This window comes from Berghia stephanieae, chromosome 6 (genome assembly GCF_034508935.2).
Source record: "Berghia stephanieae isolate SIO BIC M18660-M18661 chromosome 6, UCSD_Bste_1.3, whole genome shotgun sequence".
NCBI classification, from domain to species: Eukaryota; Metazoa; Mollusca; class Gastropoda; order Nudibranchia; family Aeolidiidae; genus Berghia; species Berghia stephanieae.
In genome coordinates, this window is record NC_088365.1 from 50,649,934 (window position 1) to 50,662,433 (window position 12,500).

Here is a 12,500-nt window from a genome sequence, read left to right on the forward strand (position 1 = left end):
TTAATAAATATATAAATATTCCTAAAGCGCATTTCTACCGATTCTAATGACGGGGGCGAAGTGGCCGAGTGGTTAAGGCAGTACACTGTGACCTGGAAGGTTCGAGCCCGGCTTCAGGAACTTTCGTATTTTTCCTTGGGCTCACTTGGACAACATGGGTGCTTCCTGTTGACATCAGGCATCTTGTTTGATGAATTATCTATATTATTCCTTCGTGGATTGCCTAGGCGATGATATTTTATGATGTCATGGCCGAAAGGCATACTTTTTTTACAAGATGACCAGGAGTGTTATATATTATGTTTTTTCTCTTTATGAAACGTTATAACCTATTCTCTATAACGAAATTTTATAAACAAGCCAGTTTTCATAAATTTTGACAACAGGTCTAATTGTCAGTCCAGATCACACCCCGATTTATATATATATATATATATATATATATATATATATATATATATATGTATTAATACCGGATAGGGAGACTTTTGGTACCCCTATTAGTTCATTTTACAGTACTTTACCAATAGGGAGACCAAAATCCGGTCCCCCTATTGATTTGACCTCTAGCACATTCACTTTTCTGATTTTAGTTTAAGGTTGTCAACCCAACCGTCAAGGATATATAATTGTAAATCATAGTATTGAAGTTATTTGTTAAACACCACAGTAAGAAGAGTTATGCCTAAATTTTCACGTTGGTCAATAAGGTGACCGCCTGAAAAAAGTACAATAGGGGTACCAGTGTTTTCATCGATATATTTCAATAGTGAGGCAATATATCTTTCCGAAATTTTCTCTAAAATTCTAGAGCATTATATGGATTTTTATAGTAATGAAAACCTAATATAAAATTGTGTGAAAGTTGATGAACTGAGGAATGAACAAGATATACGAATTATAATCTATTTTTAGAAACAGATTTATCGAATCTTGGTCCGGATTCTTATCTTGGTGACAAGAGACAAGCAAACATAGTAACTCTTTTTTTCGTGAAACGTATGTTTAGTCAATTTCGCGCATAAAGAGGCACTCGGCACTCACTCACTCCGCAAGTCAGTAGTAGGTGGTTATCAGTTATCAGCTTTAATTCTTAGTCAAACGCTTCATCAAACCCATTATTGAGTAGCATGTTGATGCCTGATGCCAGTTGAAGCCATCTCGACGTCGTGAAATGGAGCATCTTCTGTCATAGCAGTAGAATCGTCAGATGCCGCATTTAAATCCTCCATTCCAGGCGTTGCTGTTGCCATATCGATCTTCGAAATGATTTGGTCTAGACGTCAAGTTGACCCGTTCTATGTCTGAAGAGATTTTAAAGTGCAATACCTAACATTATATCTTGATCTACAAAAGAGTCTTTTTAAATGAACCGCTGTGTTTCTATATTTTTCAAGAACCAATGATTATCTGATAACCACTGACAACTGACTTGCGAAGAGAGTGGCCGACGGACGTCCTCTCTATAGCAAGTATTTTTTCGTCACTTGCTGAGTTCCAAACTAGACGTCTATGGCATCGTGGGTAAATTGATGCTGGAGGCATCATTGAAGAGACACCGAGATAATTTAAATGGTAAGTTATTGGCCATTCTTATTACATCACTGTTGATTTAAGATTTTCAATAGGGTAGACATCACACTAGGTACTTTGGTAAAAAATTCAAATTGGATTGAGCTCAATGAAACCTATATCATTTTAAAGTGCTTTTCAACACGATTCTAATGATACCAAAATTGTGAAAATCAGATAAGCAGAAAAAAGTTGTGTTAGTTTAAAGGCTGACAAATGGTCTTCTATTTGCCTTTGTTATTTACTGACGGACTTTGTGACCTGAAAATTGTTGCATTTCCGGTAGTAACCGCCATTTGGATTTCAAAACTGGTCTAAAATGACCGCTAAGATTTGAGTAAGGATTTTACTGGAACGAATTTCATGGATGCGGTATACAACTTTGCCCTGAATTTAATTTTATAAAAAAGTTAAGATGTTAAATAAACGTGCCAGCATGAAATTTTGATTTACCAAGTTCTAATCTTTTAATTATCCAAAGCTAAATTATACCCTATTTTATCCATAATCAAAAGTTATACTAAATTGTCATTGATTTTAAAATAAACTACACCAAACGATAGAGTAATTTCTCCTGAAGAAAATAAGACATAAATCATTAAAATCCATCCATAAACAAAAAATCTATGGAACTTTTTCTGAGACCCATCACTCAAAAGTCCAAAAAATCGGGTCACAGCCACTAGGCCATTTATCGGCTCCCTGCTGGAGGGCCAAATGGACGTTTACCAAAGTACCTAATCACACACACACCGATTGATGATTGTCACTTGTCAGTCAGTCATTTGGAAGTGGAGTCAGATAATTCGGGAACTTCTGTAGACTGTAGATTCACACTAGTAAGATCTGTCGTTTACTACTACTACTACTACTACCACTACTACTTTTAGTTTTAGCGCTATCCAACTCAACACTTCTCGTGTTTATTTTATTTTGGCAAAACTAGAATGGATTTTTGAAAAGAATATAAAAAATAATTTAAACTTAAACCTGTCTTTGCATCTTGCTTTATGCATACAGTATGCCATATCACAAAATCATAGTTTAATGTTGAGAATATGCTATTTCTTTTGTAACTTCAGATCAGAGAGATTTGAGCTTTAAAAATCCTGAAAAATGTCTTGCTGTCAATCCAGACAACCCTTTTGATGTGATCTATGATGTTAATGGTAAGAATGTAATTTGATGAGGAAATGAATAACATTTAGGTACACATAGTTTGCTTTTTTTTTTTTTTTTTTTTGAGTCATGATGTTTAATACTATTACAGTCCACTCCGGATAATTGCAACTCGTTTAATCGCAACTTTCGGTTAATCACAATATTTCCTAAGCAATGGAAATAATTCTATATAAAAGTCACTGGTTAATTGCAACAAACTTCGGTTTTTTAAAAAGTGGTAAATTCAAGAAATCAAACAGTATATCATGATTAAATTTCATCATGGATGAAATCGTGACAGGTTGAAGAATCGAGAGTGAGCAGGATTTAATGCTACAGTAGTGTGTCACCACTCTGTTAGAGTCGAAAGAGGGCGGGGCTCTGCAGTATGGGTTTGTGACGTCATCGGTGGCCATTAAATAGAAGAGGGGTGGGGCTGGTCATAATCTTGACAACAGGTTATAAATGACAGTTATAAAGAGAGACTGAGCGATATCCTTTGTTTTAGGATTAACAACTGTGCATTGTGACCAACGAGTTTGGTGAGAGCTTATTGTCTCTCATTAAGGCTAATCTCTTTAACTCTGACAAATGTTGAATTGTTGAGAAAAAAGATTGAAACTTCTTCCAATCTGAATAAGATATCGGCTTGCTTCATAGCTGCTTTTGGTTGACAAATCTACACGGGGCTGCCATATGGTTTTTGTTTCAATCGAATTGCTCTGTATGTGGTGGACTAAGAATATTATTTACTGGTTTGAGTTGACAATAAATGTGTAAAATGTTGAAATAGTGGACAGGAAACTGAATTTCGGTTAATCCCAACATTTTCGATGATCCCAAGGTATTGCGATTATCCTAAGTGGACTGTACCTGAATCTTGAACGAAAAACTATCATATGGATATGATTATAGACAGATTGGTTTCTGGAATTATATTTCCGTCCTCCCTTGCCAACTCTGACGTTCTTGAAATTTAAAAGAAAATAGCCAGAAGGTTTCGGACTTAATTTTCTTTTTTTTCCAAAGGACAATAGTCATAAGGTAAATAATTTTAAAAAATCCTTTTACAGCACAAGATGGCATGATTTTTTGTTTAAGAGTTTAGAGAAAAACTTGCACATGATAGTCTTCAGCTTTTTTTTGTTGTTTTTATTTTCTATATAGACTCCAACTCAGAGCCTGAAAGTGATGCAGAACAAAGTTCCATATCACATGATTCATTTGTGGTAAGTATGTACATTAAAATAAAATCATAACATTTGTATAGCGTTTATCCACAGTTGGCACCATGCTCAAAATGCTTCACATCACCATATTTTGTGGTGGACAAAACACATTTGCCACAAAAGATGAGACCTGCAGTCTGTTAGGCGCAATACAATATTTCAGGACAAGGACAACACTGTTTTACACCAGTGAGATCTCCTAGTTTTTTGTTGTTAAAAATTTTTCTTTGCAGTGGACTTCGCCAACAATAACACTATTTTAAACCTTCCTCGTTATATTTTGAAGTGATATTCATTGATGAGCCATTCACATTTGAAGTCGTTTGTTTTTTATTTGACAAAATGTGAAAATGATGCGTTTCCAGGAAAAATTAAAATAGCTTCTGTTGGGATTATACTTTTGATCTCGCATTTTGTCCAAATTCTCTTGCATCGTAATGTTTATCAACTTTTTTTGTTAACTATATTGCAGTTGCAAGGTTAGGAAGTTCATATTGTTGCAATGACAACCGTTTATATGTCCAGAATCGTAGTGATATAAAAAATTGTTTTGTAGTTGTTGGTCCTGGTGTAGGATTTAAAGAGTTGGTTAAAAACGGTTTACTGAAACCCTGGTTGGTGTATCTATATTTATCCAAGCACAGTTGAACATATTAAATACTTAGACAATATGTCTGCCTTTCTCAACTCTTTTTTATTATACTTGCATTATTAACCAGCTAATTGTTTAGTTGGATTATTAAACAATGGCTCTTCATGTTTATTGTCAACATGAATAAATTGATTGATCTGTCATCTTTTCCACAAAATATACAGGGTCCCGATTTTGTTGCTGACTCCGAGTCTGATTCCTCTACGTACTCTGTGAGGTACCCAATGCTGAGTACATCATTGTCTTTGGAACCTAGTGCTCATTCCCCAACTCAGTCAGAGCCTCATCCACAACTATCACAGACTGAACCTCGCTGCCAGTCTGGGACCCAGGTTCAACCCGAATGCTATACACTTGCAAACCAACGTGTTACGTGCAATGGTGAGTCATTTTTTTGTCATTCTTCTCCTTTGATATTTGTGGGATCAATTTTAATTTACCCATTCCTTTTAAAAGAAAACTTCCACCCCCTCCATGGTGCTGCATTTGTGTTATTGCATTTTTTTCTGTTTTGGCAGTGCTGCGTCGCAAAATACGCTACCATTTACATAACAAGCACAAATCCAAATTTGATAGGGTGGACATCTTAGAATCTGAAACCCCAATGTGTGAGTGATATCAGTGAAACCAGCCATAAAAATGTTCATGTTTATTTTATTGGGGGTTTTTTTGTCTGTAATAGACTTAAATTGCTTGTATTGTAAGTGTTAAAATGTTTTTTTTGTTACAACCCATCTATATATTAAAACTGTTTCTTTGTATTTCTATGATGCTTAAGGCTTTTTTTCACAGACCAGCTGGAAACTTAACGAGAATCAGAGTAGATAACATTTTTATTAATCTTGCAACCTAAACAGTATATGATGATTGGGAGCATTTAAAGAAAAGCACATTTTTCTTTTAATTTGTCGGTACTAAAATTATACTTTGATAATGTCTGCTGTGCTACAAACCCTTTTGACTTCCAGGTTCATATATTTTCTTTATTCTAAAATTCTTGGGTTTCCTTTCAATGACAACTGAGATCATTAAAATTCAGCTCACAACATGATGTGTGTAGATTTGATGAAAACATATGTTCGAGTTGAGAAGCAGTGTTCACGAACTTGCTGATCGTTTTTACTAGCATTTATTTTCCTAACTTACCTGTGTCAATTAACAAAGGCAAGACTCAAATATTTTCTATCTGAACAGTGTGTTTGTTATTGAAATATTTCCGGCATATACATGTCATATTTCATTCCCACAAAATATAAATCAGGATTAAGTTGTCTGGGCATCAGCATCGTTCAGGCAGTTGGGGGGAAGTCTTTAAGGAATTAATGAAGCCGATGCTCAACCGGTCTGGAGGACGTTTGATTGATGTCGGCTGTTTGTTCTGCCAGCCGGTGATGTTTTCTCACTCCCTCAATGACAAAGAAAGTCATTGTTATGACTATGAACTATAGTCTATTATTACTTTTGTTACTATATTAATTGTTACTTATTGCCGCTAACTGTTATTATTATTATTATATATTATTATTATTATTATTATTATTATTATTATTATTATTATTATTATTATTATTATTATTATTATTATTTATTATTATTATGATATTGCCTTCATTGCATTCTATTACTATTATTGATATAATTAATTTCTGATTGTGTAAATAATTTATGTGAATTGAATTTTGTCGATTGGCCAAGGGCCTACAATAAACTTAAATGAAATGTTAGTCTTTGGATAGGACTTGGGTCTATTCTTGATTGCTTTTCCGCCTGGGTCGAGTGAAGCATTTGGAGTAAATTTTGTTGCTCAACGTAAAAAAACATTCCGCTGATACTGATACCTCCAAGGGTGGTTGGGGAAAAACCTAAAATTCTTTGACATTCTGTCTGATTATTCGCTGAAACAACAAAGGACAATCTATGTATTCAGATGAGACTTCAATGTGTTACTATTCCGATTTATGTTCATATTTTGATTATAATGAAGAGGGAGCCCTGAACCCAGTGAAGTGGGTGGATTGATCTATTTATTTCTATTTCAAAACAAAAATATGGCGTCTTTTCACTGGATTTGTTATGTGGCAGAGGTCTCCACAAATCTAAATACCTCTTCCAAAGGAATAGATGGTAGAAAAGTATATAACAAGAAGGAATTATGACAGTTACTTGTCCAGGCCTTAAATATTTGGAATGCTATTCCTCTCTATCGCTGTCATGTAGCTGATGTGCATACGATCTGTCTATTGATTTATTTTCATAGTTCATAGCATGATGTGCTTTATTTTCTTCTTTTTTTCCAGAGAAATACAAAAAGCCAAGGAGACCCTGTCCATACTGTGGACAGTTGCAAACAAAACTCTCAAGGCATTTGATGAGGAAACACAAAGATGAGACAGAAGTTACAGAGGCCATGAAACAGCCTGTAAAGGAAAGGGATAGAACAATGGAATATCTCAAGAAAAAGGGCATTTTTTATTCAAACACTAGAAACAATTCAATAGTTATGCGTGAGAGAGCACAAGGGTCACATGAAGTTGTTATGTGTGCTGGCTGTAAGGGGGTTTTACTCTGGACGAAGGGTTTATGAACACAAAAAGAAATGTAGTACTGAGCATGCTCTGTGTACTGGGGTTGTAAAATTTTATCCCGTGGCTCCCAATGCAAGTAAAGAAATAAAGGAGAATATTCTTGACAAATTTCGGAATGATGAAGTGGGAAATTTGTGTCGATCAGACAAAGCTATAGTATTGTTAGGAACAAAATGTGGAGTAAAAGTTCAAAGAAGGAGAGAAAAGTTATAATGAGTGATTTACGCATCTTAGGAAATTTGATTTTAAAAACTAGGAAGAGAACAAATCAACCTTCTTTCTCTGGAGAGGACGTGGTGAAGCGTTGTAACTTTAATGAAATATCGCAAACCATTTCTGAAATGACTTTGAAAGAGGATGGGACATTGAAAGCAGGCTTGAAGCTTTCAATTGGATTTATATTGAAAAAGTTAATTAATTTCTTAAAAGGGGAATATATAATGCAAAACAAAATGGAAGAATCCGCAGAGATAGATTTGTTCAAAGCTGTCCTGGATTATAATTGGGATAGTATTTTTTTTACAGCCAGAGTTCAATGTGAAGCAAAGAGAACAAATTTGAGAAAACCCAAAGAGATGCCATTTAGAGATGATATAAGAAGCTACGGCAATTTATTACTGAAGAGATGGTCCGTATTTGTGAGGATGATTATCAATTATTTGATTCACATATGTTTGTTAGGCTTCGCAATGTCATCGTAGCTAGGCTTACAATGTTTAATGCGAGGAGAGGCGGAGAACCGCAAGGATGTTGTTAAAAGACTGGAATGATGCAGATTCAGGTGTATGGGTTGATCCCCAGCTTGTACAACATGTCACTGATCCTCTGGAAAAAGCGTTACTTGAGAAGTATAAGCTGGCCTATCAGTCTGGAAAGGGAAGCAAGATGTTGGTCCCTGTGTTGATACCCAATGACACAATTCAGCCTTTAAGGAAACTTGCACAGGAGCGTAAAGCTGTTGATATTTCAGACAACCCATTTCTTTTTCCAAATACAGGAATATCCAAAGATCATGTAAGTGGTTACATTGCCATCAAATATGTCACTTCCTTAGTAAAGGATTTAGAGAAACCCAGTTGTTAATAGCTGATAAATTCAGGCACCGAGCTTCGACATTATTTGCCTTACTTGATGTCCCACAACACGAGAGAGATGTCTTCTATCGACATATGGGACACAGTGAATCAATCAATCAAAACATTTATCAGTGTCCACTTGCAATACGAGAAATAACAGAAGTTGGTCATTTTTTGGGTCAAATTGATAACTCAGCATCGGTCACTGGGGAAGGAAATTGTAACATTGAAACAAATGACTCTGTAGTGAATAGAGACTCAAATGCAAATTTTGGAACATCCATAGTGACAGCTGCAAATCAAGAAGAAATATTTGATGGTGAAGCAGGAGTGCCAAATCAGCTTACGTGTTCTTCAAAACAAACTGAACCCAAGAGGAATTCAAGCAAAAATCGGAGATACATGTCATGGTCAGATGAGGATACAGATAGAGTCAAGTCATATTTTAAAAACTTTGTCGAAGATGTTTCAGCACATGGTTCAAGGGGATCATTACCTAGAAAGTCTGAAATTATTCTGTTCTTAAAACACCACAGGTATTTTCACAAAAAGGAATCCCTGAAGGTACACTAATTAGTTTGGTGAAGACAAAGATTTTTAATGAAAGAAATAAATATAGAAGGGAAAGAGCGTTTCAATCGGTGTAATGACAATCATGAATTTGATTTGTATTACATTCATTGTATTGTATAGTGTTATTGACATATTTTGGGGGTTTACAAAAACGTTTTATCTTTATATAGTACAATCTGTTCATCATTGCAATATCCTTTTTTATATTATATGAACATTCATTTGCTCAGCTTGAGAGACAAATGCTTTGTAGAACCATAGCTGCCAACCGTTCTGTTAAAAACGGATTTGTTCCGTATTTGACTTCCTGAGTCCGTAAGTGCTTATTTTTAGTTCAAAATCCGTATTTTGTAATTTTTGACCTAATTTGTGGTAAAAAAGCCATGTGAGCCTAATGAATTATTATTATTGATCCATTATTATTACTATTACTACTACTACTATTGTTGTTATTATTATTATCATTATTATTGGTGTCCAGTGAGAGCATAATCTCCATTTGTGTAGCTCTTTAATTTGAATTATGCCTCTATCATAAATGATTTTCAACAATTAAAAAAGTTCCATTCGTTTATATGACGCCTGTATTTTACTCAAACCTTTCATAATGTATTGGAGATTTGCATAGGATATGGATGTTAGCCTCGATATACTTTGAATATTCTAAGACAGTATTGATACTTTCACTATTTGTTACAAATATTATTTTAATTAAGAATAAAATTAAATCCACCTTTTTGATTGGAAGGTATTCAATAAGAAAATCAATTGCTTATATTGATTAAAGATGACAATGATTATTTCCCTTTATTAATTTATGAAATATATAAATTTAATCCCAAAAACATCTTCATCTGATTTTAATTTTTTTTTTTTTCAAGCAAGCTTTTGTAACGGTTTAGGTTCAAGAAAATAAGTATACTCCATTTTTAGGTGTGTTTATCTTGTCAAAGTAAAGAAGTAGGAATTCTCTAATATTTAGAGGTGCATTTTACTATAACTACTATTATAGTATACTACTTAAAGACCATTATGTTGCATGAAAGAAAACATATATGCAATCGTCTACTTTTTATCTGAACTCACCTAATTTTTACCCCAAAACGCCCTCTCAAGTGATGTACCAGGTTGGTAGTTATGCATTTCTAACCATCTTAAGTTATTTCATTTATTTTACAATTGTGCTTCTTGTGTATTGGTCCTTATCAAAGTTGAGGCAGTTGAATTCTTTCTTTATATTGTCCGTTCTGAATTTTGATCTCATTGTGGAAAGCTCCCATAGCGGGCAGGGAGGTACACACTGTGTCTTCTATCCCCTTATATCTGTTTTCCAACATGCTTTCAGTCTTTGTCTTGGAATGAGATTACTTGTTTTTTTCCTGGCCCTCGCCGGAGTCCTAGCTGGGAGGGAAGCAGTCAAATGCATTTTATTGTTTTGGGAGATGATATTTTTTTCCTTGTAAATCATCTCTCTGTTATGTATTATTACTATATTTGTTATTTTTTAATGTATAATGTAAGCATTTGAGTGTGTTCCTCTTTGTTGGATTTTGTTCTTGTGTCCGGATAAGACTTATAGGTGATCTCAAACTAAGTACATTGGTGATACGCTCTTGGAATCTACATCTGATCCCTATTTGTTCCCAGTTCCCCTATGTCTTACTTTCTCTTGGATGCTTCAACTGTAATTCTAGAACTTTTTACTATCCAATTTTCTTCCTTTTTACTGGCGCTGATATAACCTAAATGTGTTGCAAGCGCCGTAAAACCCTTAAAAACAAAACAACAATCATTGTGGAAAGTGTCATTTTAACGATTCAATGTGCTGGTACTAAACCCGATAATTGAGCAACATTTGGACTAGCCTCTGTCATCTCAAACTTGTTAGTGTTAGTAATAGTAATTAAAAAGGCTGACTTTATATGTTGCGATTCGATGAAGGGGGGGGGGGGGGGGCGGGGCTTCGGCACACATCGCCCCTCATCCCGGGCCAAATGAGCGTTCCTTATTTTATTTTGAAAAGTTGGCAGCTATGTAGAACTATCTGAAAGAATCAGATATGGCAGAATAAAAAGTCTTTCTACTAACCCTAACTTAATTGGCCAATGTAGCTTTATGTTCAGCATTTTCTAGATACCTAATGTAAAATTTCACTATTCTTTTCATGATAATTTTAAGAGTTGCAATCTTTAGAGGTGACTGTCAAGAAATGACACCTCTGTGCATTTAATTTCATTCTTTCTTTATCCCCTCATCCTTAATCAGAATAATAATAATTAATAATGAAAAAAAATGCAGCAACGACAGCTTAGAACGGCATAAAGTGCTTAAGAATTATTTTTTTTGCATTAAACTTTATTCAAACGATTTTCAACACTTTTGCTTCACAGTTTATGCTTTTTAACAAATGCAATTAAGCAACTTACCAGCAACAACATATTGGTTTGTTATCATTTGAGGGTTTTCTCAGTAAAACTGTTTCTATCCTTTTATGTTGCACTGTACACATAGCAAACTTCATGCTTTTATTTGGTGACCAAAGACTTATGTGATACAGTGGATGAATGTTTGTGATGGCTTTTGGAACTGAAATAAACCTGCAATATGATTTGTAGACTTCTATCGTTATGTATCATTTTTCGGTCAAATGTAAATGTAATTTTACACGAGCTTGATGTATCATAAAACCCACAATGAGCTCAACGTGCAGCTGGTAGTACATTTATATGGACACGAACAACGTTGTTGCAATTCAGTAACGTACTCCAATTAACACAAGTGAGACTGTAAATGAGACTTTTACAATGACTCTGCATCGCCACAAATATGGATTCGAACCCTGGCAACTCGGGCGTCAGACGAACTGTCTACCACGAAACCAAAGCAAGCATTGTGCAAGTTAAAGTGAATGAGATGTTGATTGAAGCCGTTCATTGTGTCCATCAGATCTGCTGTCCTATCCATCCAACTCCATTCACTGGGTGGGGTTCCCGACTTCCCATAATGGGCAGGGACGTACTCGTTGCGTCTTCTATCCCCCTATGTCTGTTTTCCAACTTGTTTTCTGTCTTTGTCTCGGGATGGGATTACTTGGTTTTGTCCAGGACCTGGCTGGGAGGGAAACAGTCAAATGTATAGTTCGAGTTTTGGGAGATTATATTTTTCCCTTGTAAATCATCTGTCTGTTATGCTCTTTATTGTTTTGTTTACATATTATTTATGCTTTGTAAACATTTGAGTGTATCCCTCTTTGTTGGGACCTGTGCTTGTGTCTGAATGAGACGTTTAGGTGATCTCAAACTAAGTACTTTGATAGTGGGCTCTTGGAATCTACTGTTTCCTATTTGAAACAAATCCCCTTTGCCTTACTTTTTCTTGGGTGCTCTAATTGTAGTTCCAGAACTTTTTACTATCCCATTTTCTTCCTTTTTACTGGCGCTGATATGACCTTAATGTGTTGCAAGCGCCGTAAAACCCTTAAAAACAAAACAAAACAAACCAAGTCCATTCAGTGGTATACAACAACAACAAATAAACTCCTCTGCCTGGTCCCTTCTATCTCTGATCTTAACCTGGGTCGTCAGGTTTCTAAAGGGTCGGGGACTGCAAAAACAATGGCGCACGGAGCAACTGGGAATATTTTTTGCCGTGT

The 12,500-nt window shown here is 35.1% G+C and overlaps 1 protein-coding gene and 1 long non-coding RNA gene across 2 annotated transcripts in view; one reads left to right on the plus strand and one right to left on the minus strand.

Moving 5' to 3' along the window:
• The window catches only part of LOC144975210 (uncharacterized), an 81,109-nt gene that overhangs the window by 14,462 nt on the left and 54,147 nt on the right, over nt 1–12,500 (minus strand). The gene's annotated exons all lie outside the window — the stretch shown is intronic.
• Nucleotides 1,582–4,895, plus strand: LOC144975713 (uncharacterized). The gene is made up of 3 exons (XR_013645970.1): nt 1,582–2,741; nt 3,901–3,962; nt 4,779–4,895. It is a non-coding gene; the product is annotated as an uncharacterized LOC144975713 (long non-coding RNA).